Here is a 25,226-nt window from a genome sequence, read left to right as displayed (position 1 = left end):
AACACTCCAGATTTCCATGCAATAATTTATCCAGTGGCTCTAATAGTTCACCTAATAGTTTATATGTCCTGCAATACATCCATGTACAACAGTTTCATATGAAAAGGGCCTGGGGGAAGGCATCAGAGGAGATTCTTCACTCAAAAGAAGAGTTTAATATCAGACTTTTTATTCTTTCAATAAGATTTTGTATTTCACAGTCTCCACCCTTCTGTTTAAGAATGTGAAAAAAAGGCATTTTCTGGTTTACATTGAAACACAGGAGTTTTAAATATCTCTTCAGCTGCTTCCTAATGTTTGTTCCACAGGAAGGGAGTTAGTTCATAGCATGGTGTGCTTTGTTGTATCTGCATCAGCAAAGCAGATAAACTCAACCTCTCTTCATCAGGGAAAGGGGCAGAGTAGCACCAGGAGACAGGGCAATACTGAAGGATTATCGTGAATGTTTCAGGGAACAAATTGACTTTCAGGTAAGCAGAAAAGATCCTCTTCTACTTACACTCCTGTGCTGCTTCCCAAACTGTTTAACTCTGTTTAAGCACTTTCTCTGAAATAGCTTCTTTTTAGCTCCCAGCTGTGGGTCAGCGTTTCTCATAGCAAACTTAAATTCTCCTAAATTCTATTATTGTTATTCCTATTAAGCACTTAAAATCTCGTTTTGGCCCTGAAAAGCTCTGTCTTGGGTATGTAAGCACACCGTTGAGCACTGGGTATTCCTTTCACGCTGAAGATGGCCCATTTCCAGCAGTTCTGTCTGACACATGTGGACTGGTGTAGTATGGAAGGAGCCAGCAGGGCTTTTTCCTGAAAACCTAATGCTGGTATTTGGATAGTTATATACCTTTATTATGCTACAGTTCTTATCATACGAAAGGGCAGGCTCCTCTTGAGTCCCAGCATGCTTATTGCTTTGGCAGATCCCTCCTTAGAATTCAGGGAGGCAGAAAATTCTTTTCAGGTTGCAAGGCATCATTTTCAGGTTGCAAGGCATCAGTTTCTTTGAAGGTTTCCCAGACTGTCTGCATTAGCACTAAGTAGAAGGCCTGATGCAGTAAGTCTGATGGCACTAAATCAAAGCACTGACAAAGCTTCTAAAGCACAATTTTTCTGTGTACTTCCCGTGAGCACTTTCTCTCCTTCTCTCTTTTTACCATCTCTGTTCAGGGCTAGGCTTTTGGCACAGTCATCCACACACAGCTTTGTCAAGTTGCAATTTACTAAATAGAAGTGTGGAAGTACAAGATTAAAAGCTTGTTTATCACAGAGCATCTTTGCTAGCATGCGGCACCAAAGCAAGTTGTTCTCTGACAGGAAGGTTAGTGCTTTTCCAGTGTCATGGGGAAAGTGAAATCCATGCCAGACTATGCAGTGCCTCAAGCCCAGGAAGTTTTTCTGGTTAGTTTCTCCTTTCATAGTTGAAATCCCACTCTGCAAAACGCCTGCAGCGTGGTGTTTCTAATGAGGAACTGCAGGAGTGGCCAATAAAAGTGGGCATGCTTTGCTAATGAGGGCATATTGTGCCAGCTCTTTACAAAGAATAGTGTTTTTACCACCCACCTCAAACCAGCTTCACTCAATGGATGTGGAGAGAGACGAGAGAGAGACTATGGTGCTGTTTGTCCCTTTCTACTCACCTTGGTCTGGCATCTCGTAAAAGCTATGGATCATATTGGGTCTGATCTTGCCCTAATTAAAAAATGACAGTGTTTTGTGTGGAAGTTGGATTGCCTAAGGGGGAAAATGGCAGTAGTCAGATTCTTAACATGCACCCAAATATAACATGCTCTCAGATCACATTGCTGCTGCCTTTAACAGCAATAATATGATTGGCAACAATCAGTTTGTGGCCTTTATTAAGTTCAGGAGTTAGACACTGTAGTAAATTGTAACTTTACAGCTACTATTCAGGGTACTTACATGCAGATTCAGACAGAACTGCAATGTATGGAGAGCATCCATTTGGGGGTTTCCAGTTTATAAGAAATTTTGTAGTTTATATAGCATTCAACTAAGACAGCTATTTTTCTAGTATTAGACATTTTTTCTTAAGCACTTTCTGTGGAAAGTTAAATAATTCCTTTGTACCCTCATGTTTAAGTTATATTCCCATACACACTGCATCTATTAGAGTTGATGAGAGTGCGACAGTGCATGCTGTATCTTCCAAAGAGCTGGCATCTTACACCCTCATTAGCAGAAATATATCTAGAAGCTATAAATGCCTTTCTAAAGATACATACAACACAGCTCCCTGTGACTTATTCACTTCCTGCTTTCCTTCAAAAGCAGCTGAAAGAGAGACTCTGCACCTGCCTTATCCTTGTGCTGACATCTGTTTCTAAATGAGAAAGGAGGCAATGAATGTTAAGCTGAAGGGACTTATTTTATTTATGATTACAAAGATTCTTGGCTTGAAGAATCAGTTAACTCCAGTGCCTTTCACCTTCCCTGCTATACAGGGAGACAAAGAGAGCATTCATAGACACAACACATGTGACATAGGGCAATCTAATGGCATTACTGCAGTTCAGTGAAACATTAATGAATTTACAGTGATGACAGCACAACAGTGCCAGGATCTAGTCTGCTCTGTGTTAAGCAGTTTTCATAAGTAACCTCAAACACAAATAACCAGTCAGGACTCTAACTAAAATCTTTCCTTTCCTGACTAAACATAATCAACTGTTTTTCTTTTGAAACCAGTAGCCATTCTCTTGTTTGCTGTGTCTCAGGTGTTTCTCCAGTCCCTGTCACATCTCAGACTGTTCTCACCAAGCTCAGATAAGACTTCAGTTCTTCCAAGCATCTGATAGTACAAATACATTTTTGCCCATAATCACCTGTGCCTCATGCTGGTAACCTCCACAGTTGCTTGGAAGTGAGATACAGAAAAAAAAAAAAAAACAAACAAAACGTGCACACAAAAATAGGTGACATGATTTTGTGCATAGCACTACACCTTTAATCCACTTTACATTTGCATCCTTTTCTTCACATCATACCTCCCTGCTGTCACATATCTGTGCCTACTTAAGTATTTGGGTGAGGTGGATGTGTCAGGTGTTAAATCAGGTATCAGCAAGGTTCTTGAGATGGGGAAAGATGTAAGCACCGGCTGTTTACACAAGATTCTATGTTGCCTCACTGACATCAAAAAGGTTATTGACTTAAATAAGTACGGTGACAGAGACAGAAAGCTCTACTAGTATGCCCATTTCCAGAATCCTGAAGAGGAAGGTCTTGGGCTTGAGGAGATAAATATGTGGGGAAGCTTCTCTTCACTGTCTACCAAGAAGAGCAGTCACACTTTAGCATCCACAAAATTATTCACAAAATCAGTAATTTCATTGTAGACATTCCCTCATAAGGAGAACTATGAGTCTGTACTTGAAGCAAAGCAAAGGACTGCCAGTATTTCTAAAACATCTGTGGTTTTAAATATACCCCATGAAATTTCTCTGAAGAAATAGGTGATCTTCCAAATGCTATAAGATACATGTTATAAATCACATTGTGCTTTACGAGGAAGACGGGGAATGAAGCAGGCAAGGAACACAAAGAGGGGCATAACTGTACATTTTCAGGGATCTACTAAATCTCACTGAAGGTGATTTCAGTTACTTAGATGAAGGCAGGCTGGGGTGAGAAAACATGCACTGCAGCCTGAAATGTTCCTGCAGAATGGGTAAGTACAACGACGCTTGCCTTCCTTTAGTTTTCTCCAACACTAATATCAGTAAAACCAAGCAGTGTGGGGTGCAGTGTAGATCAGCTTATTGCATAAATACCCAAAGGTCTGGAAAGACTGGTATGGCACAGCAAATCCTTTGTGATTAGTACCCAAGTTAGCAGACCAAAGGTAACTTTCGTAGCGGGTGGAGTTTATTAGTACAGCAGTAAGGTCGGTAGCTGCACTCCAGGTGCACTGTAGCAGTTTTCTTACAGAAAATGTGGCTCCAAGGACATTGTCATGAGAGAGGAACTACAGAAGCAAGGCAGAACAGAAGTGCATCCAACAGAGGTTTATTTACTCCCCAGTCTGATTGTCAATTGATTTCAGCGAGACTTCTCGTGTCAGCAGGGACTGCTGGGAGGAGAAGACAAATCTATTTTTTTTCCATCAGAAATACTTTGAGAATCAGACTTACAAAAATGTATTATATAGGATTGATTTTCTTCATTAGCCTCATTTCAGTAATATTATTAGCTATAAATCACAAGACAATTTCTTATGGAATTACATTCTTATTAATATCACAACATCCTCATCCCCCCATCAGTTATCATATTCATTTTTCATATGCTGGAAATCCCAATAAAATTAGCCAACTGGACACTAACAGCATGGCTGTATATTTCCCTCTTCCACATATTGTTAACTTGTTTTTATCTTGCTTTCTCTTTTTAATTTTTTTCTGTTGTCAAATTGTGTTGCAGAGCACAGAATATTTTTCTGGTCCTTACAATATCTCATACATTAAAAATGCATTAGAGAAGATATCAACCACCTCAATTTGCTTTAAAATGTCTTTTCTTCATAGCTACTGAAAATAAGGCTCATGAATGCATTAATCCTAAACAGAGTAAGTGATCCAGGCCAAAACTTACTATTAAAAGGATGGTGTAAAAAAAAAAAAAAAGCATAGCTTTCTTCTTATGCTTGATGTTCAGAATAATTCATTCCTGATAATAGTCACAACAATAATAGGAAGTTGAAGAGAAAATAAAATTACTGTCTAATTCAAAACTGAGAAGAAAATTAGTTTTCCTAAACAACCAAAAAACTGCTTTCAAAAGTGATTTTATCTCTATGGAACTGGTGCAAAAGTCATGCTGTTACATTCTCCTTCTGTTCAGTATCTAAAAGGCTGGGAGAGATATTTTTTCACACATATTCCCAGCCCTGCCTCTATTCCCTTTGTGCTTTGTGGGATCAGCACAAAAGGTCTAGAAAGTAGGCTGGAAAAATCAGCTGCAGGTTCTCCTTGAGAAAAGGTGCCTCCCCAGGTACCACAGTGCCAGCACAGGCAGCTGTTCCCCACAGACAGCTTGCTCCTTCTCTCCAGCATACTGGACTGACCAAGGTCGTGATGTTCACTGTGCTCCTTACCTGGGGGTGGGAAAGCCCAGCCTCTAAGGAATGCAGCTGGTGAGGAGCGGCAAAGCATCCCCCATCTGCCCCAGAATGAGGTGCCAAAAGGTCCCTGCTGTCCCCCTGAATGTCAGGATCCTACATGCACCTACACCCTGCAGGTTTATACATGAATTGTTTCTAACAGTACTTATTAGCAGGAGGATGGCATGACTGCATCCATGACTATGACATGGGGCTTCCTACAGAGATAACACTTTTTGTTTTATTATATAAGCAATGATTTCACAGAATGGCTGAGGTTAGAAGGCATCTCTAGAGAGCAACTACTCCAAACTCCCTGTTCAAAGCAAGGTCAGCTAAAGCAGACTGCTCAAGGCCATGTCCCATTGTGTTTTGTATGTCTCCGAGGATGGAGACTCCATCACCTCTCTGGGTAACGTGTTCCAGTGTTTAACCACCTGCACACTAAATATTTTTTTTTTCTTAAGTGGAATTTCCTGTTGTCTCTTGTCCTGTCATTGGGCACCATGAAAAGATCCTGGCTCTATCCTTTTTATTCACCTCCATCAGGTATTTATTCACACTTATGAGATCCTCTTGAGCTTCTTATCTCATGGCTGAATCACTCCAACTATCTCAGCCTTTCCTCCATTGGAGAGATGTTCCAATTCCTTAATGATTTTCTTGGCCCTGCACTTGACTCTCTCTGGTAGCTCTGCGTCTCTTTTGTCCTGGACAGCCCAGAACAGGGCACAGCACCCCAGGTGTGGCCTCAACAGCACTGAGCAGAGGGGCAGGATCACCTCCCTTGACCTGCTGACAGCACTTTTCCAGGTACAGCCCAGAAGATCTTTTTTACTAAAACTGCTTTTAGCTGGTTTACCCTACAGCTCCTGTGGTACCTGGAGTTGTTCCTTTGACTTGGCATTTCCCTTTTTTGAACTTCAAGAGGTTCCTGTCAGCCTGTTTCTCCATTTACAAACATTTGGTGTAGCAGCCACTCCTTCCAGTTTTGTATCATCTGCAAACCTGCTGAGAGTGCACTCTGTCCCACTGTCCAGGTAACTTAAGAGGATGTTAAACCATTTTGGCCCCAGTGTCAATCTCCTGTGTACACCTCTGGCAAGCGGCATCCAGGTGGACTTTGTGTGGCTGATCATAGTATGAATAGCCCAGCAGTTCAGGCAATTTTCAGTCTCACTCTGCACTCCTCTTACCTAGTCTGTACCCTAGTCTGCATTTGCCACTGAGGATGTTACAGCAACCAGTGTCAAAAACCTTGCTATACTCAAGAGCACAACATCCAGTGTTCTCCCTTCATGCACAGACCAGTCACTTTGACACAGAAGGCTCCCAGGTTGGTCAAAAATTATTTTCTCTTCCTAGACCTATGTTAACTCTCCTAATCACTTCTTGAATTTCACAACTTTGCAAATGGTATCCAGAATTACTTATTCAATACTTTCCCCAGGGAATGAGGTGAAGCTGACTGGTCTGTAATTCCTTCTTGAAGAAAGGAGTGACATTTGCTTTCTTGCAGTCCTCAGGAATCTCCTTTGGTGGTCATGGCATTTCAAGAGTGGCTTCACAGTGACATTGGCTAGCTACTTCAGTGCTTGTGGTTGCATCCCATCAGGTCCCATGGACTTGCGTTCAGCCCAGCTGTCTAATTGTTCTTTAATCTGGTCCTTCTCAAACAATGGTAATTCCTCCTTATTCCAGATATTTCCCTGTGTCTCAGGGATCTGAGACCTGAAGGCTGGTCTTACCAGTAGAGACCAATGAGAAAAGAACAGTGAGAATATTGTCCTTTTCCATGTCCTCTGTCACCATGTCCCCTTCCCTCTTCAGCAGTGGACCCACATTTTCTCCAGTCTTCCTTTTGTTGCTGAGGTACCTGTAGAAACCTCTCTTTTTGCTGTTCACATCCCTTGCCAGATTCAATTCCAAATGGGCTCTGACTTTCCTGATCTGATTCCCATATGCTTAGGTAATGTCTCTATATTCCTCCTATATCACCTAACTCTACCTTCACCTCTTGAACGTTTCTTTTTTATCTTTGAGCTTCTTGTTCATCTATGTGGGCCTCGTCCCACATTTCTTTTACTTCCTGCAGGTGGAGACTGAACACTCGTGAGTCTGGAAGAGCTGGTGCTTGAAAATCAGTCATGTCTCCTGAACTCCTCCTCTATTTTGCAGGACGGTGTCTTGGGATGGGATTCTTCCAAGCAGGTCCCTGAACAGGCTCATTGTTTGCTTTCCCAGTGTCCTGGGTTGTTAACTTGCTGTCTTCTCTTGGGATCCTGAGCTCCACTACCCCGTGGTCATAGTGGTTATGGTCCTGACATTCACATTCCCAACCAGTTCTTTGTTTGTAAAAGTCAGGTCCTGGAGAGCATCTCCTCTCTTCACCTCCTTAATTGCCTCTATCAGGAAATTGTCCTTCAGTGCATTCCAGAAACCTCCTGGGTTGCTTTTGCTCTGCTGTCTTGCTCCTCCAACACATATCAAGGTTGTCAATGATTTCTGTGAGTCCATGGACTGGTAAATGTGAGATTTCTTCTGGCTACTTGAAGGAGGCCTGATCTACTTCTAGCTGTCTGTAGCAGACACCCACACCAATGTCACCCACATCAACCTGCCAGACAGCCCAGACCCATAAGCTCTCAGCTGGCTCATGGTGGAGCTTCACACATCCCTACCTCTCTCTCTAAAATACAGGGCAACTGCTCCTTCTCACCATCCTGACCTGTTCTTCCAGAGAACCTGTATCCAGCCATTGCAGTACTCCAGAAATTTCAAAAATCAAGCTCCATCTACTGAAGAATTCAAAGGTGAGCATTTTCCTCTTTTTTTTTTTTTTTTAAATTTCTTTTCCAAACAACTGGCAACAAACAGAAACTCCATTTCTCAGTACTATTGCAAAGCACGTGGGTTATGGTCAAATATGTTCTATGCTACGGCTAGCTTTGTAACAAAGAAATGTTTCTATCAAAAGGTGTTTATCACCAAAATTAAATAGTAGCGATAAATGGCTTGTTAATATTTTTCTGTGAGCCAGTTTTTAAATGGGTCACATTGTTCTTCTCTTTGCTAGCAACCTAAAATAGAAGTTATAGTATCAACAGTGGTTTGCACATAAAAAAATGTTATCTGAAATTGAGTTTGGTAATGTTTTCACTTGAAAATTAAGACTTTAGTAGTATAGTTACTGAAAATTATCATAGTTTACTCTTCATTTTCCTGTTTAAAAGCAATATTCTTGATAGCAAAAACTGCAGTTGGAGTTCTGACTAGAGAAAATGATCTCTCGGGACAGGTAATAAGGAAAATGAATGTTCATGTTGAGAGTATAGCATTATTAAGGCTTCTTTTCCCTTCATGGGCCAAATTCTCTGCTGGCATATTTGTTGCAGTTGCCCAGACTTCAGTGAGACTGCACCAATTTATGTTACAGAGAATACAAGACATTTTTTGTTGTTGCTAAAATTGAACTAAGTTGTAAAAATAATGATAGAATTGAAATAAAAGCATTGACAGTGTTTTCTTTCAAAAATCTTGGATTTGAGAAGCTATTTACAGACATCAAACTGTGATCCATTTTTCCCTGGAGTATCTTGCAGATGTGCAGCTGCAGCTCTCTGATGCTGAGGAAAATATGAGCTATCCACAGACACCAGCAAAAAGCCAGGCACATGCAGGCCACCCAAGGCACATGAGGCGATCCAAGAGTCACCAGCAGCTCCAAGGGAGGGGTTTTTTACATTCACTGTGAAACACTACTGGGAAAATGGATGTTCAGATGGGCACAGGGTACAAGTTGTTTGGCCCAGCTTGGATTTGTGCATCACAGCAGTGCTGGTGAAGATTGTGTTCAGGCAATGCCACGTGTGGCTGCAGAGAATTCCTTCTCAGAGTATGGATTGCCTTGTTACTGTGTAAGCAGCTTCTGTTCCTGCTCACCTCTCAGTTCAGGATTAAGGGGCGACTCAGGGCTCCACTTCGGTGGCTTAAGTTAAAGTAGGGCAAGAACGGTCAAAGTTGTTTGCAACAATCAAAAGCGTAATGAGGGAAAATAAAGAGGTCTTTCCACCACCTGCTGAGAACAGAAGTGCAAGAGAAAACAGACTTAAGTACAAGGTCCTGACTATTCCTGGCACCGTGTGTTAGACTCTTTGGGGATTCTTCAGGGACATGAACTCCACTTGCACCAAGATCGATGAAAACCTGCGCATTCAATCTGTTTCTCATAAAAAAATAACTCTGAGTCTCTCCAGTGTGCAAGTCAGAAGTCTCTGAAAGTCACAGGGAAATAAGGGGCTGAAGGGCTAAGAATTTTGTGCTTCTTTTTCTTTTTATACACTTCTTATTCCCACAGATCCCTTGGGAAGCATAGGACTTCAGCACAGGGACAACCAGAAAGATTCAGGGCTGTTAAATTAGTAGCTTGTTTAAATCCCAAGGTAAACTAGTTGTGCTAAATTAATCTCTGAACCTTCACATCAAATCTAGAGCCTCTGAGCAGTACAGATATTTTGAGATGATCTAATTGTGGTTGGAAAGAAGGGAAAGGATGGGCACAAGTAACACTGTACTGGGTGCCGCAGTGGGGTTAGCATGCAGCACAGTGTAAAAAGCTGACACAGGCAACACAGCCAGAACACCAGGGAGCAAAGATATCTAGGCATTTCTAAAAATTAGTTGCCGAAATCATCCTAGGATAGCAGATTTGAAATGCTTGCTAGGAAACTGAGGGAGATGTGTAAAGAAAAACTGTGAGATTTTGGAAATGGGGGGGGGGGATTGGAAAGATCAGGGAAGGCTACTGCTCCCACTCTTGTGGGAGTTTTTCCAGCTCTTAAACAGGAATCAGAGGCATCCCAGCAAGCTTTGTTTTCTAAACTCAGGCAGGACCAGTTAACAGTAGTGCTTCAAACCAGAGTGAATTAGATGATACAAATACTGCTGTCTTTAACAGAGTATTGGGAAGCAGGAGACAGGTGAAGGATGCACCACGGAGCTGAGTGAGAGGAGCATTCAGGTAACCCAGACTCCTGGACAACACTCCTGGGCAACTGCTGGCGGACGCTGTGGGGTAGATGCATTATATCCATCCCCACTCACTTCTAGACTAACAACACTATGAAAGCACATGAAAGTCATCATGGTATTGTCAATTTAATCGCTAACATCAAACAAGAATGGAATAGAGAAGACTTCTAATATACTGCTGGCAAATGTGGAATTTGTAGTATATTGCTATATTCACCTTCACTGGGTAGATGACATTTACACACTGAAACTGATGTTTTTACAAAATTCTTGCCAACGATTTTGTTTTTACCCCTCTGCACAAATGGTTGAAAACATTTTTTAAAAAATCTACGCTGCTGACTGAAAACAAAATGAATAAACATTTTGCAGATTCTGACTCCTTCAAGATGTGATTGATCATCCCATTGCCACAGGTCAACCTCTGCCATAGAAAACTCCAGATAATCTTCAGCTGCATTTCCTAAAGCATTAATAGGATAGACAAGGCTAAAATAACAATGCACAATTTATTTTCCAAAAGCAGCTGACAGGAGGAAACGGATACCAAATGAATTAACTCATTAGAACAGTACAGCAACATTTAGAAATTCAAAACAGACTGCCTGGAATGATTTAAATGTAGCACGAGGTTAATGTCAGTCCCTTGCTTAGGCGTGTCAGTGTTGTAATCTTGTGCTCCAGTTTTAGAAAGGTTGATGGGTGCACACCCTGGGACTTGCATGTTAGGGTGAACTAGACTTAATTAATTACATGACTAGAATGCCACCTATCCTGGCCCCACACAGGTTGCATAGCATGTGCAAGGTTTACATTCACATGCGTGGACATGCACACAAAACACACAGACATGCTAACACTTTCTAATGTAAACAAAAAAATCTATTGCTTGCTTGTTGAGAGTCGGTATTAAAAATAGCAGGTATCTTACAGGCTGTAAATACATTCTGTCTTTTAAGAAACTTCATCTGTGTCCAGAGCAATAACTTGGCAGCTGTCTTGAGGGAGAAAAGTTTCTCTCATGCCTGATTTATAACCAACAGAGAATTTCTCAGAAATTTGGTTTTAACATTTGTCAGCCACAAGTTGTCAACCAAGCCTATCTTCTCCTGCTGACTTTCCACCTATGTCTCTTTCATAGTTACAGGAGTGTATTTTTAGAAAATTATGGACTTCTACTCAGCATACCAGACTTAATACAGCACTGCTAAGGTAATATCTACATTTATAGCTGTCATTAATGTGGTGTATTTAAGAGCTTTAGTAGCGTTATATCCTTCATGACATAGTAAGATGTAATTAAAGGAGTCAGGGGCTGTATTATGGAAACATTTGCCACCACATGTGTAGCATAAAGATTATTTTGCAAAGAGACAACTGGGAGCCAAAGCAGTTCAGAGTATTTCTGCACATATTCACGGCAAAAGCACAATGGCACTTGCCATTAAAAAAAAAAAAAATTCTAACACAAGACCTTGTTCAATCACTGCATCTGAAAATGGCTTAAATTTGATTAGTGTGTGCAGGTAATGGGGACTAGGCAATGGCATAAAAATGGTCCTGTTGATTTATGTCTGAAGAGTCCAGATACATGATCTACAACCAACAGCTGAAAAAAAGCTTTTTGCTTTCCTTTCACTGCAGAAATCGCTTGGAACAAGGGTCATCCCAAAACAAAAGCAATTCAAGCAGCCTATCTGAGAGGAAGATGAGGAAGGAAGGAAGAAGGCTTATTTCATCTTCCGCACTGCCAATCATTTTACATCATCCCAGATTATGCAATATACCATAGCAGGGACTGTGAAGCATGAGTTCATCAGGAAAGGGCACATTCATTAGCACTGCTGCCCTGTGTGGTCTCAGATGTCTGAGGTAGAAAGGTCACAGCCACAGACTTCACAGCATCCCCATCGGGTCTCAGTCCACACCCACTCCTGGTTATCCAGGGTTATGAGGAAAGAGGTTAAACGCTTTCTTGTGAAATCTGTTTATCCTGTAGTCATACAAAGAGGAATCCAGTTAAATTAAGTAGCTCCCTTAAAAATGAGAGTTACTGTGCAGTACAGATTAATATAAAATTGCATGAATTAGTGATTTCATTTTGTAGTGATGGTTTACCACGTGTAGCATCCAACAATATATCCTAAACTGAGGATTTAAAATGTATAATGATGTGTAATGTCTTTGGTGCTCTTGTTGCTTCGTTTGCATCTAAACCATGGTGAGAAAAACTGTGTTGGCATAACGCACAAGACTTTTTCTCATATTAAAAAAAAAAAAATCATCTTTATTGAAATGAGGTAAAATTACAAAGCAGAGCAAGATTAAGTCAGATCAGGGGTTATTTCATATGGTCACAACCCTTCTTTTCCTTGGATATCTGGGTTTATTATGATATTTCAATAATAGTCAAACATGTTGGGTCTCCAGATTCTTGTAGAACAGATGTGAGATCCCGATTAATGCAACCAGCCAGCTCTGCAAATTGCGGGTACAAATCAGATACAGTCTTCTTCCTTTGTTTTGTTCTGGCTTAAAACAGCTCTCTGAGATCAACCTCATCTATGCAATTGTCCCAAAGAGAATTGCTAGATTTAGCTGACAGATGCATAAAATCTCATGTTGCCACTGAATTCCCATGTCTAGTCAGCACCAGATGTCAAAGAATGCATATCTACAGCAGGGTCTGGTGTTCATTTGTACTCCAAATTCCTTCCCTCACAGCTGTTGTTTTCCACCTCCATGTACACAGAGCTGAATTTTCAGAAGCAGAAGATAGACCATGGCTCCATATATTTATGTGAATATAAATGTTTCTTTATTTGCTTGGAAAACACGTTTCTGGGTTGAATAATAGTGTATTTCTGGTGTTATATTTGGGAATGCTCATATGTCAGTATTGAAAACAACCTTTCTTATTTTATAATCTCTTTTCAACAAGTTCTGTGAAATCAGAGTTGTTTTTCCATGTAGTTGTTTAGAGGTACAAAACAGGATTTTCACCCTTGCTTAGGCCTCCTGGGCACCATGGAAATAATAAGCATGGCCACAGTAATACAACATAAAAGGTCTGTAGACATGAGGAACTGCAGTTTCTTCAGTTATCTTCAGGGGCCTTTGCTGGCCATTCTTTGTGTCTCTCAGGAAAGGAAGCTCTAGCCTGGGACTATAATGACTGTTCTGAAATTTTGTTCTCCCTCATGTAGATATTACCAGCTTGCACAGCTTTTGAAATATTGTCAGTGAGCACCATTAAAATAACATGTCTGCAAGAGGTGAATTGATGTGAATTTTTCCTTTTCTTTTTCCTATCTAAAGAAGTGGAAAATTTGAAACAACAGGTAAGAGTGACTACAGCAGTCTACATTTGTTTTCCTGAGCTTCCTGTAAATGAATTCAGAGGTTCAGAATTTCCAAGGTTCACCCCCAGTGACCTCAAGTGTAATTTAGATTTCATTTTCTTAAATGAAGGTAACATGCATATGGAGACCTTTTCTTTGCACTTACTTATGATAATCTTCAATTCAGTGTGAGTTCTCTGTTGTACAAATACTAATCACAATCTAAGAAAATATTTGGTTTCTTACACCTCTGATTTTCAGCCAGGCAAGAAAGTTGGTTTTGTCTAGGGCTGAGGACACATTACTGTGTTTAAAAGGGATGCGTCTTAAATGATGAGAGTGGCAAGTATTCAGAACACATGTTCAAATTAAAATAAAAAGTCCAAAATAGACAATTACATGTAAATTCTTGCTTTTTAAGGGAAGCATAGCATGCGCTTTACCACTGGAACATGCCTTACATTAGACTCTCAGTTTCTCAGTCTTTTTCCAAACTGTTTTTGTTGACTTCAGCTAGACAAGGATCTTGTGGTCTTGGTTTTATCCCCCTTCATGTTTCAATGCCTGCACCAAATGCAATTCCCCTAACAGCACTGTCTCCCTAACTTCACTGAGACCTGAGGTGATAAACTAGCAGTGCTGTACAGATTTCTCATCCAGTACCAGTAAATAGCATAGACTCCCCTCACTGGAACTACTACACACTTCAAGTCATGACCTGGCTTGCATGAAACTGCCCCAGCTCTTTCTACATCACTGCTACCCAATGCTCCCAGCTCTCACCCCAGGGCAAGCAGAGCCAGCTTGGGTACCTGCATCTGTTATATGTATACTCATAAACCTTCACGTTGCCAATAAGATTGAATCAAATAAATAAATCTGGCTACAAAATAATGAAAAGTTGACTCCTAAGGTTCCATAAGCTGATGCCTGTTATTCTCATGAAATGCTTTATCACAACCTGAGTGATAGCTGTGAAGCACACAAGTGGAACAAAGTGCGAATCCCCAGGTATTTCTGTACTTATGAAGCGTGGCCATAAGACAGAGCAATGGTAATGAAAATGTTAAGTGTTAAAGGCACTTTTGGGAAGTCTAGCAGTGTTTATTACTACTATTATTATATACATATCCACAATATCCATTTTTTAAAGTAGATAATAGAATCAATTTAGGAAAGCATTGATTTAAGATATTAAAAAAAAAAAAAAAGTGGTGTCTAATGGTTTCACATTAAGCACTAGCAGAGCCACCCACCTATCAGATAGGAAGAAAGGAGCGAGAAGAGTATAAAATACTTTGTTTGAAGTTATATGACCCGGCACAAATAGCCTTAGTGACATTTTAAGATCAAACAGTTCCAGCATCAGGTCCATGTGCTTCAAATCACAAGGGGAAGTTTTGACAAGTTGAGCCTGATCTGTCCAGGATCTAGTGCTAGTGCTTGGAGTGACAGAAACTTTTATTTAATTCTGACTTTCTAAAGTTTATCCTGCATATTTTTAAAAGTATCACCAGGTTGCATTTACTTGTTTATTTGGCATTGAATGCTTTATAGTGACAAAATCCCAATGAAGTGTTTATTTAAAAAATTAAAAATGTGTTTATCTAGTTATATTTTTAGGTTAGTGACTGTTTTTCTGAAGGAATAAAAAGGAATTACTCCCATGGCAAAAGCAAATATTTCTGAAATTGATGAAGAAAGACATGTTCAGATGTTAAAAACAAACAAACAAATACAAACAAAAACCCCCCAACCTAGCCAGAGATTACATTTAAATATGATAATTCGTGAAAGGAATATTGAAATGTTGAACAAATATTAAAGAAAGAAGAAGAGCTGAGAAAGGTAGGGAAGTCAGGGAGTTTTTCATACTCTCTATAGGATCAAAAATACATTAAATCTGAGACTGCAAGATGCTGAGAATCAAACTGTGAGAAGTCAGAAGGAAAACAAAGTGCTGATTGTGCCCAGAGTAAAGCACAGAGGATGCATGAGGAGGGGGGTAAAAACCTGCCTGAACTGGTGTTTGGAAGGTCTGGGGGAAGCATCATTCTGAGAAAAAATGGCAGGTGGTCAGCAGTTACATAAAAAAATAACTGTGGGGAAAAGTAACGTCACCTATGACAATTATTGGGAAAGAGAATTAGAGTTTCTTTCCTCACAAAGGTATTCATGAATGGGAAGCAAATAAAGGACATTTGTGCAGTACAAAGCAGTTTGTTGGAGCCTGCCCCTCATGCTAGAAACATCACTTGTGTCAAGAAGGAAACAGACATTCTCAGCCAGCAGGTTGAGAGTCAGTTTCCAGTCTCCAGGAGTCAATATGCAGTGGGAGATGGACACTGTGCACGCTGAGCCCTGGCAGCACCGGCGTAAGAAATGGGACTTGGGCATGACAGCCAGGCTGTGGAGAGCAGCCATCGCTGCACATTCAATGCTCGCTGTATAAAATCAGACACCTCTGGATTAATTATATTGTGTGCCTGCTTTATGTTCATTATCATAGAAATTTGTCTCAGAAGCACTACCTTCTGCCTGGAATATAAATGTTTCTACTTTGCTTCATTGCCTAATAGCTGGAGGAGTCCATTACCCTGGGAAAACATTTTTTTCCATTTACACTGACTCTTAAATATTTTATGATCATTTTTCTTCCTAGCTTTCACAGTAAATAAAACAAATATATGACAGACACAAGATGTTAAATATTCACCAATGTATGTAATTTATCATATATATTGAATCCTCACCTATTTTCATCCTGGGTTTCTATAAGTTGCACTGTACATTCTACTCCTTCGTTCAATTATTTTCATTTACTTTAGACTGTCAGTGATTAGTTTGACTACCATTCAGTCTTCATGCTATAGGTACTTCATAGTTGGCTTCAGGAAGTACACCTTTTAAATGAATTAGCTCTGGGACTTGGATCCTAGTCTTTGAAAGGCATTTAATTATTACTTCTCCTCTGTGAGGATTGCTGCAGTGACATTGCACTGTGGTACCTCTGCCTCTAACTCACTGTCAGTTATTTTAGAATTAAACATTATTTTTAACAGTTTGAAATAGATGGTAGGTGATTTTTTTAAGCATCAAATGTAATACATTCTGTAGTTCTGCAGATACAGCCGAAATAACAATAAATATTAATATTTGTAGCGATTAATATAAATAATAATCCATCTACAATATTTGAAAGCAGAGAGCAGAATGAGACTCTTAAGGCACCTCAGGGATGCACTGATCAAACATATGCCTGAAAACTTATTTCTACAGCACTGTTTTGCTTTGCCTTCTCTCTGTTTGGGAAATCACAATGAAAGAATGGCATTAAGATTACCTGCATCCCCTTGCATGTGTCAGCTGCAGAGAAATGCCCAGTATGTACAGGAAAACTGAACCAAGACCTCTCTAATACAGGAGCAGACTTGCCTTTCTACACTGCACCCCTCCCAAACTGGGCTATAAGCAGTAGGCAGTGTCCTTGTTACAAAGCTCAATATGGTTGATGCCATGCAGTAAAGCGATGATCATTACAATAGACACAAATGTTGTGCACTTGATTAAATAAAACCCAAATCTGGTAACATTGTGGAGAAGATATTTCTAGGGTTATTATGGTCTGTAAAATCTTGTTGTAAAATCTGGCTTTGTTTTTTTGAGTCTCAAGTTGAAAGCACTTTGAAGAGACATAAATCCACAGATTCACAGAATGGATAAGGCTGGAAGGGACCACAGTGGGTCATCTGGTCCAATCTTTCATCTCAAGCAGGGTCATTCTAGAGCACATGGCACCAGATTGTGTCCAGATGGTTCTTGAATATCTCCAGTGAGGGAGACTCCACAGCCTCTTTGGGGAACCTTTTCCAGTGCTCAGTCCCCTGTACAGTAAAGAATTTCTTCCTCCTATCCAGGTGGAACTTCCTGTGCATCAGTTTCTGCCTGTTGCCTCTTCCTCTATTGGTTGACAACACTGAGCAGATCCATCCTCCTGACACCCTCCCTTCAAATACTGACATACATTGATGAGGTCCCCCCTCAGTCATGTCTTCTTGAGGCTGAACAGACTGGACTTTCTCAGCTTTTCCTCATAACAGAAATGCTCCAGTACCTCAATGCTTTTCATTTTCTGAAATGGAAAAAACTTAGGCCCCTTTTAAACATTATATTTTGAAGATCAAAGCAAAAAAATAATTAGTGTTTCTGTAAAACCTCATTCTTTTCCATAAAATCTCTCTCTCCATTTTACTGGTACAAAACACATTAATATTGAACAAAATGCTTCAGGAACTCTTCCAACCTTTGTTGAAAGAGTTAGATTTACTATGTGCAGGATATATATAGCATCAATTTTTAAAGGTCAGGATATGAAATATTACATTATTACAACGTATTAACTGTAGCCACTGACTACCACTGCCTGTGCAATACTGACTAGGCATCACAGAATTAACATTTTTTCTTTGAAAAAGAAAAATACAGGTCTTGAGAATACAGTCTTTTACCAAACTACTTTCTCTGAAGCTTGCAACTTTTAGAAATTTGGTCTGTTTCCAAGGAGGAAATCTCACCACAAAAGAGGTGAGATTTAAGTCTGGCTTCAGAGCTGGGAAAATAAGATTTTGTGTAGAGTGAATGAACTATGGGGGGGACTGGAACTAGGGAACTTTGGATCAAATCAACTAATTAATTCAGCCAGAAATGAGGACTGTCTGGGGAAAATAAGAAGGTCCCAATATTTTAATTTTGTGTTTATTTTTTTAATGAAATTCCTTATTTTAAAGCCGTGAATATTTTTTGTGACACCCTTTAAACAAAAAATTTAACATAACTTTTTAACGTAACCCTTTTTATTACTATTTTTTTATTTTAATGAGTAATCAAAAATTCTCAGTCCAAAATCTTAAAACAGCATTTGATCTTTAAACAAGAAAATCAAACAAACAAAAACAAACAAACAAACCAACCCCAGGATCCTAAATGGGGTCGCAAAGGTCTTAGTACATATATATATATATGTATGTATGTATATATGTGTGTATATAACCCATTCATTTAGCTTCTTCTCTAAACAGAAAGGTTTGCTCTTCAGATGACTTTCTTATAGTGAAGTGCAGAGCGTATAATCTGCCGAGCTGCAGCTTGTGCTGCAATTGGATTTACTTCTTTGGACATTTTTTGAAATGTGCTTTATATATGTATGCATTTGACCTAAATTTTACTTAAATCCCTGGGCCAGTTGTCTCCTATTGGCCAACTCAAGACCTTCATAGATGCCTTGTTAATAGAGAACACTACTACTGAAAAATTTAGCTGGAGGTTAAGCTGTTTGAAGGTGGTCCTAGATTTACTGCAATCCCTTACACTGAACTTTCAAAAGTATATGTAATATCTAATACAGCACTTGACATACTTTTTTTTCTTGTCTGTTCATATGGTTCATTTATGTTTTTGCTAAATGAATAGGAATCTTTAAAGGATTTTTTTTTCTGAGATTGTTCACTAAACCATCATACTGGAGAATTGTACATCATGAGCACACGTACTTCTTTAGTCATACCAAGAGGCATGACAGTGATGTTATTATTAAAAGGAATACAACATATCCAAAGTATATATTTAACATATTCTACAGAATGCTTGTTTTTTGAAAGCCTGAACAGACAGTAACTCTATGATATTAGAACTTAATTTTCTTTCTATGTGGCAATTTGCTTTATGATCTACCATCTTTGCATGTCAACTAAGACATAATAAATAGTAAACTGAAGCCCCTGAGTGCCAATTGCACCACTTCTTTTTCACATACCCAGTGATAACAGGATATAAGGTCTCTCCAGGAAGACCTTATGGCAGCCTTCCACTACCAAAAGGGCACCTTCAAGAGAGCTGGAGAGGAATTTTTTAGAAGGGCATGTAGTGACAGGACAAGAGGCAATGACTTTAAGCTGAAGGAGAGTAGATTTAGAATATATCAGAAAAAAATTGTCTGCTGTGAGTGTGGTGAGGCACTGGAACAGGTTGCCCAGAGAAGCTGTGGATGTCCCATTCCTCCAGTGTTCAAGGGCAGGTTGGATGGGGCTTTGAGCAACCTGGTCTACTGGGAGCTGTCCCTGCCCATGGCAGGGAGGCTGGAACTAGATGATCTTTAAGGTCCCTTTCAACCCAAACCGTTCTACGATTCTATGACTTTATTACTACAGGCTGCCATGGCTGATGTTTTAGTTGCTGTACTTCCTTCAGCTAATGTACATCGAAGATTCACATAACATAGTAAACAAGCTCTATTTTGCTAAAGCAGAGAAAACTGTATTGTTCCCGTGTGATGTTGGTAAGATCCAGGAAGACATTTCCACGCTGCAGTTCAGGGTGAGACAGCAGCATTTGCCATAACCTCACTGAAACTTTAGTCAAGGACATATCTTCAAAGCAGTGCAATTTTCCTTTCCTTTCCTTTCCAAAGTCCCAGAATTTGGAGATATAAGTTGAAATTTCAATTCTTCCACAGATGGGCACTGAGGCTACAGTGCTCTGAGTGCTGAGTAAATAGAAACCACCTATTTCTTCATGCCAAATGTTTCTTTAGGAGTGGTGTTGGTTTAGATTGTCCGGGTCATCTAAATAATTGAGTTTCTCTGGTATTTCTATTCCTTGCCAGGCTAAGAGATATGCAAACTGTAAAGGAAGAGATATTATAACCTGGATGTTACTTACTTGCATTATTTATTTGTAACCTAATGCTCTTTGCTGTTTTTATATTCTTCAGTGTAATGAAAAAAGTACTTTTCAGATAGTTCCATGCAAGCAAAATCCCTCATTCAGATTTGGCTTTAATAAAGGCAAAGGAACAAGCCTTTTTCCTCTTGAACTGCTCCATCTTTGCTCTATACCCTCAGAACCTATATGACAAACCATGCTATTACAGACAGAAGAACTACTTACTGATAGTAAATGGGAGCAAGCTTAGAGTACTGGATTTGTCATGCTGACACTTAGCTCTATCAACCCTCTGGCAGAGGCCTCCTCAAGATATCTCTGTAGAAACCAGTATCACACCGTCAATGCCTACAAAAATTCTCCAAAGTATATCTGATCAGTGTTCTCACAGAATGTTTGGGATGGAGACCTCTGAGTGACTCAAACCAGAAGTGTGTGAACAATAAGAATATCACCAGCCAATTTTCATTTTTCTTTGGTGTTTTGTTTTTTTATTTATTTCCTAATTCTCATAGCTGTAATCTTCTTAGGTAGACACAGTTGTTAGGGATTTACAGGAAATGCCCAAACATTGTATGGTATCACATGATTTATATTGATTCTCTTAACATATGTCAAAAATGGTAGAAGCTTTGCTTTACCTCAGCACTAAAGATGGCCTTCAGCTTTTGCAAGTCCTGTTTGAGCGTCTGTGTCATATCTGAGCCCCCAGAGTGCTTTCTCTTCTTTCAGCTACCGACTTCCAGTAGGTATTCATTGCAATTTAACTTCTAGGAATCCCATCTATAAGAGTGAATTGACTACCATGAGGGTTTTAACTTGTTTTACTACCTACATAACCCAGATAACAAAACCTCAAATGACTGAAGCAAAGCATGTATGTTCAACATTTACACTGTTTATCTTCTGTGACCTTCTTTCACTGAAAATATAGGATTCACTCAGTTTAAACCCAGGCAGGCAGAGGCATGCTTATTACTTCATAGAAAAAATAAAAATTTCCTACACCTTGATCCACTTAATATTCTTGCAAAGTCTTTCTAAATAAAAGATATTTATTTTTAAGCTAATTTTTTTCCATTTAACCTATGATTTTTCATAAATATTTATTGTAGCTCTTACACAGCTTAAGATAACTGGCAAACAAAAACATATGAGCCTCTGTCTCAGAACATAAAAATAAATCATCACTGTACATTGGCCTGAGCTAACATACAAGCACTTCCTTCATTCCTCACTGCCTAATGTCTCGTCCTCAGCAGGATCTTTTCCCTACCTCTGCTGCCTTCCAGTGGCTATACTGCCTTTCAGCTGTCACATACTCTAAACTGCATTTGTACTTTCTTCTTAGGATCTTTGGTATTCCTTTACCTTTTTTAGTAAGTCTTGCTTTACTCTCATCTGCTTTATTTAGTTTATGATGAACATTTGAGAGTGTAGGTTAAAAGCTTCTTCCCAACTTTTCCTTTCATTTGTTGATTTGAACTGTTTCTTTACAGAGGAAATAGAAAGAAACTCAGTTTCTGAAGTATTTCCGAATGGACAAACACTGCAAAAGTCCAGATATCTCAAATTCTTGATGTATGTGTTATTCTTCATTGTTATTTCTTTGCCATTCTCTGGCTACAAAAAGCCTCTCCTTTGACCATCTCTCCAAGGCATTAGTCCTTATACGATTCAATGTAAAAAACACAGTGTCATTGATCAAATGAGTGGCTGGGAATTTCTTTCAATGCTTTGTTCCACACTGCAGTTTCCTGCATCCACTTGGTAGCAAGCATCTTAATGAGGAAGCCCAGCTCAAGATTTTTATCTCCCTGATACCTGCGTGATTACCTGTGAATGGTTCTTTCAGACTACAGGTAAGATAAACTTCTTGGAGAACAAGTAGGAAATTTTTCACTAGAAGAAATGTATGAACAGCATAACTCTCCTGATGAAACTCAGAAAGAGTTCATTATGCAGACAATACAAGCTATTAAAGCAGAAAAACAAAATTAGCTCTTATATCATTCAACTGTGCCTGTGCCAAAACAAGAAGTAAATCATTTAAGCTGTGTATAATGCATGAGGTATACAACATGCTTGAAAATTGATTTTTTTTTTTTTTTAAATTATAAAAGGGAATTTGCACAGGAGTGAGATGTGATTTGAAATTCTTAGCCTAATATTATTGCTAATTTTAATTGCTATTAGAAGAACCTTGTTTTCCTCTAAGGCATTATGTAAAGAATCGTTCTAGCCCAAATATGCATGGGAAATGTTTAAGGGCCATTACAGAACAAACAATGAACACGAAAGCAATAGCAGTAAACTAGCAAATGTCCCGAGTTGTGATGCCAGGATTTGGCTGTTTAGCTATCAAGCAGACATTAACAGATGACAGATAAATTATTATTCAACAAAGTTGGATGCAAAAAGCTTAAATGCTTCCAAATGATAATGTAAAATACAATCTAAAATGTGATGAATGGGAAAAATTACACAACATAAAAACATCATTTCTGTGTAATATTCTTAATTATGAAATATTAGCATTTCAGCGTGCAAGGTTTTAGCAGCAGTTTGGAATCCAATTTATGAAACTGAGTCCTACACATTTACACATAATTGTATCCATGTGAAAGATTCCAGCCTGTGCTGAGAACAGGCCTTGGCATGAAGGGCCTCGGGGTGGAAACAGCACAAAGGCCACGGTATCCTATCCTATGTCTTGCCTAGACACTTTTCTGCTCAGAGTCAGAACTGTCCTGTGTAACAACAGCAGCAGCCAGAAGCTCTTGTCACCTTACAGGAGGTGACCTTTCAAAACAGGCAGAAAGGGTCTGCAAAGGCACACCCTTTTCCTCTCCCAGCCTCAGGAAAGCCCTGCTCATGGCTGAAATGACATTGGAGAAGGACAAGACATGGGAACCCAAAAGTACTCCTGCCAGAGATACGGGCACGTAAAATGGAGTGCTTTGCAATAGATGGGGATTTTAACACGTCTAACTGGAATATATGCAATCACAGAGAAAAAGGAAATGTTATATGTCAGTAGCATGCGACCAAGTGTGACTCGATGAAAAAAGTATTACACAGCAAAAGTAGAGAAGATGAACATTCAACTAAAAGCAACAGAGAGATGCAACCAGAAAGATATTTAGTAGTGTTGTTGAAGATACAAGCAGATGTTGTGTTCACTGAAAACAAACTAAGAAATAAAGAGCATAAATGTTTTAATAAAATTTTATAAGCAAGTGTATCTTTTCCATAAGGATAGGAACTGGAATAAACAAGTGTGTGTAATCAGATCCAGCATCAAAATTTTGGTCATTGTGACAGCAGAGACTCAAATGGCTTCTTTGTATCTCCTGTAACGTGTGTTACTAAGTGAGGGAATAAGCAAGAGGAAAAGAATACAACACAGAGTCCAACTCCATAGCCAAGTAGCCAAGGCACTTTCCAATAAAGGACACATTTGTGCTATTCTGCAATATAAACTCAGAGAACTATCCAAAGTGGACAGATTTTAGGGTAATTTGTAAATCAATTACTTACTTGTTAACATTATTATGAAGAACACTTTGGACATTACACAAACATTTTCCCACAACAACAACCACTTTAATAGCAGAGAGGTGTCTGTAGGCAAACAAATATGCAGGCCATATGTACAACAATTTCAAAAAACTAATAGCTATATCAAGCTAATTTATAATCAGTTAATTTGAAGTAAAACTAAAGTTTAAAATATCCCATGAGACACGTAGGTGTTAGAATTTTTGCTATATGCTCTATGTTCTAACTGGCAGGAACAATTTGGCCATAACAATTACATTTTAGTTAGTTACAAAGCAAGGAGTTAATGTAAAAGACATAATGACAAGTAAGAACAGAAATCCTGGTACCATAATCTGAAAAAGCAACGAGTAGAAAACAGAAAGTATTAATAATAGTAGTCACAACACCTAATTTCAAAATATTTGAAGAAGTGAGAACAAAAGTATGTATTGGCACTTACATTTTTTCTGATCAAGCATCACAAATCTTCTTTTCAGATAAAAGGATGAAAAAATATTTAGACTGATTTGGTTTAATTAAAATATTCTTAGGTTATAAAAACATCTGGTTGGGGTTTTTTTTTGTAATATGTTTTTTGTGTGTAAATACAGACTGACTGGTAACGTCTGGAAAAGAAGTCTATATGCCAACACATTAATTTTGAATAGCTCACTATCATTCAGTTATTATTAGATACATTAGACAGCTTCCTTTTTCTTTTTTAATAATATTGTCCAGGGAAGCTCTGTAAGTCTCATTATGTTAGGTTCACTGCCAATGCTCATGAACAAAGGGGAAAGACCTACAATAACACCAAAACCACATGTGAATTCCTGGCATGACTTTAAGTCAATGGGTTCCTTGCTGTTTGTTTGGGATTTCACCCTGCAATTATAGCAAGGGAGTGTTCTCACTCTTTAGGGCTTTTCTCATTTAGCCATCAGAAGATCAAGATCAAGCACAGGAATATAAGGCTAGATTCATAAAAAGATTAAGGCCCAGGATTTACATGCTGAATCTAAAAGTCACCTACCTGGAGCCTTTCAGCAACTCCTTGCTCCTGAAAAGTCTAACGTTTACAGCTCTCTGAAGTTTGCCATAATATTTCTGACTGGAGCATACCCAGAATACTTATGTTCTCAGAGAAAATTCCCAAATGATAGAAGTGCCTTACCTTTCTCCCTTGTGAGGCCATATGCGACTGGTGTTCTTAGAAAAAAAAAAAACAAAAAAACTTCTGTAGAATTAAGAAAAAAAACAGTACTTTTGTCCTTACCTTTAAATGTCCTCATATATATGACGCTCAAGGTAAAATCTCGAGATGACTTGAACTGCCTCACCCACTTCCCAAGAGAATATATTATCAGAGTGTCTCAAATCAGTTACAGTGAAATTCTCTCAATTAGTCCTCTTAAACTGACTCACACTGCATACAGCAATTTTAGAGGAGTACAGAGACTGGAGAGATCTGAAAA

General features: G+C 39.1%; 1 long non-coding RNA gene across 2 annotated transcripts; it reads left to right on the top strand.

Annotated features, from left to right (window-relative positions):
• Window positions 1-300: 300 nt before the first annotated feature.
• Window positions 301-14,295, top strand: LOC126647184 (uncharacterized). Of its 2 annotated transcripts, none has more exons than XR_007630521.1 (3): window positions 301-470; window positions 7,817-7,929; window positions 8,719-14,295. It is a non-coding gene; the product is annotated as an uncharacterized LOC126647184 (long non-coding RNA). The 2 variants fall into 2 exon arrangements; XR_007630522.1 differs by having other exon boundaries at window positions 8,709-14,295.
• Window positions 14,296-25,226: the final 10,931 nt, after the last annotated feature.

Source organism: Myiozetetes cayanensis, unplaced genomic scaffold (assembly GCF_022539395.1).
Source record: "Myiozetetes cayanensis isolate MyiCay16 unplaced genomic scaffold, myiCay2020 scf1, whole genome shotgun sequence".
In the NCBI taxonomy this organism is placed as follows: Eukaryota; Metazoa; Chordata; class Aves; order Passeriformes; family Tyrannidae; genus Myiozetetes; species Myiozetetes cayanensis.
Note: the sequence above shows the minus strand (reverse complement) of the source record. Positions and strands in the feature narration are given on the sequence as shown.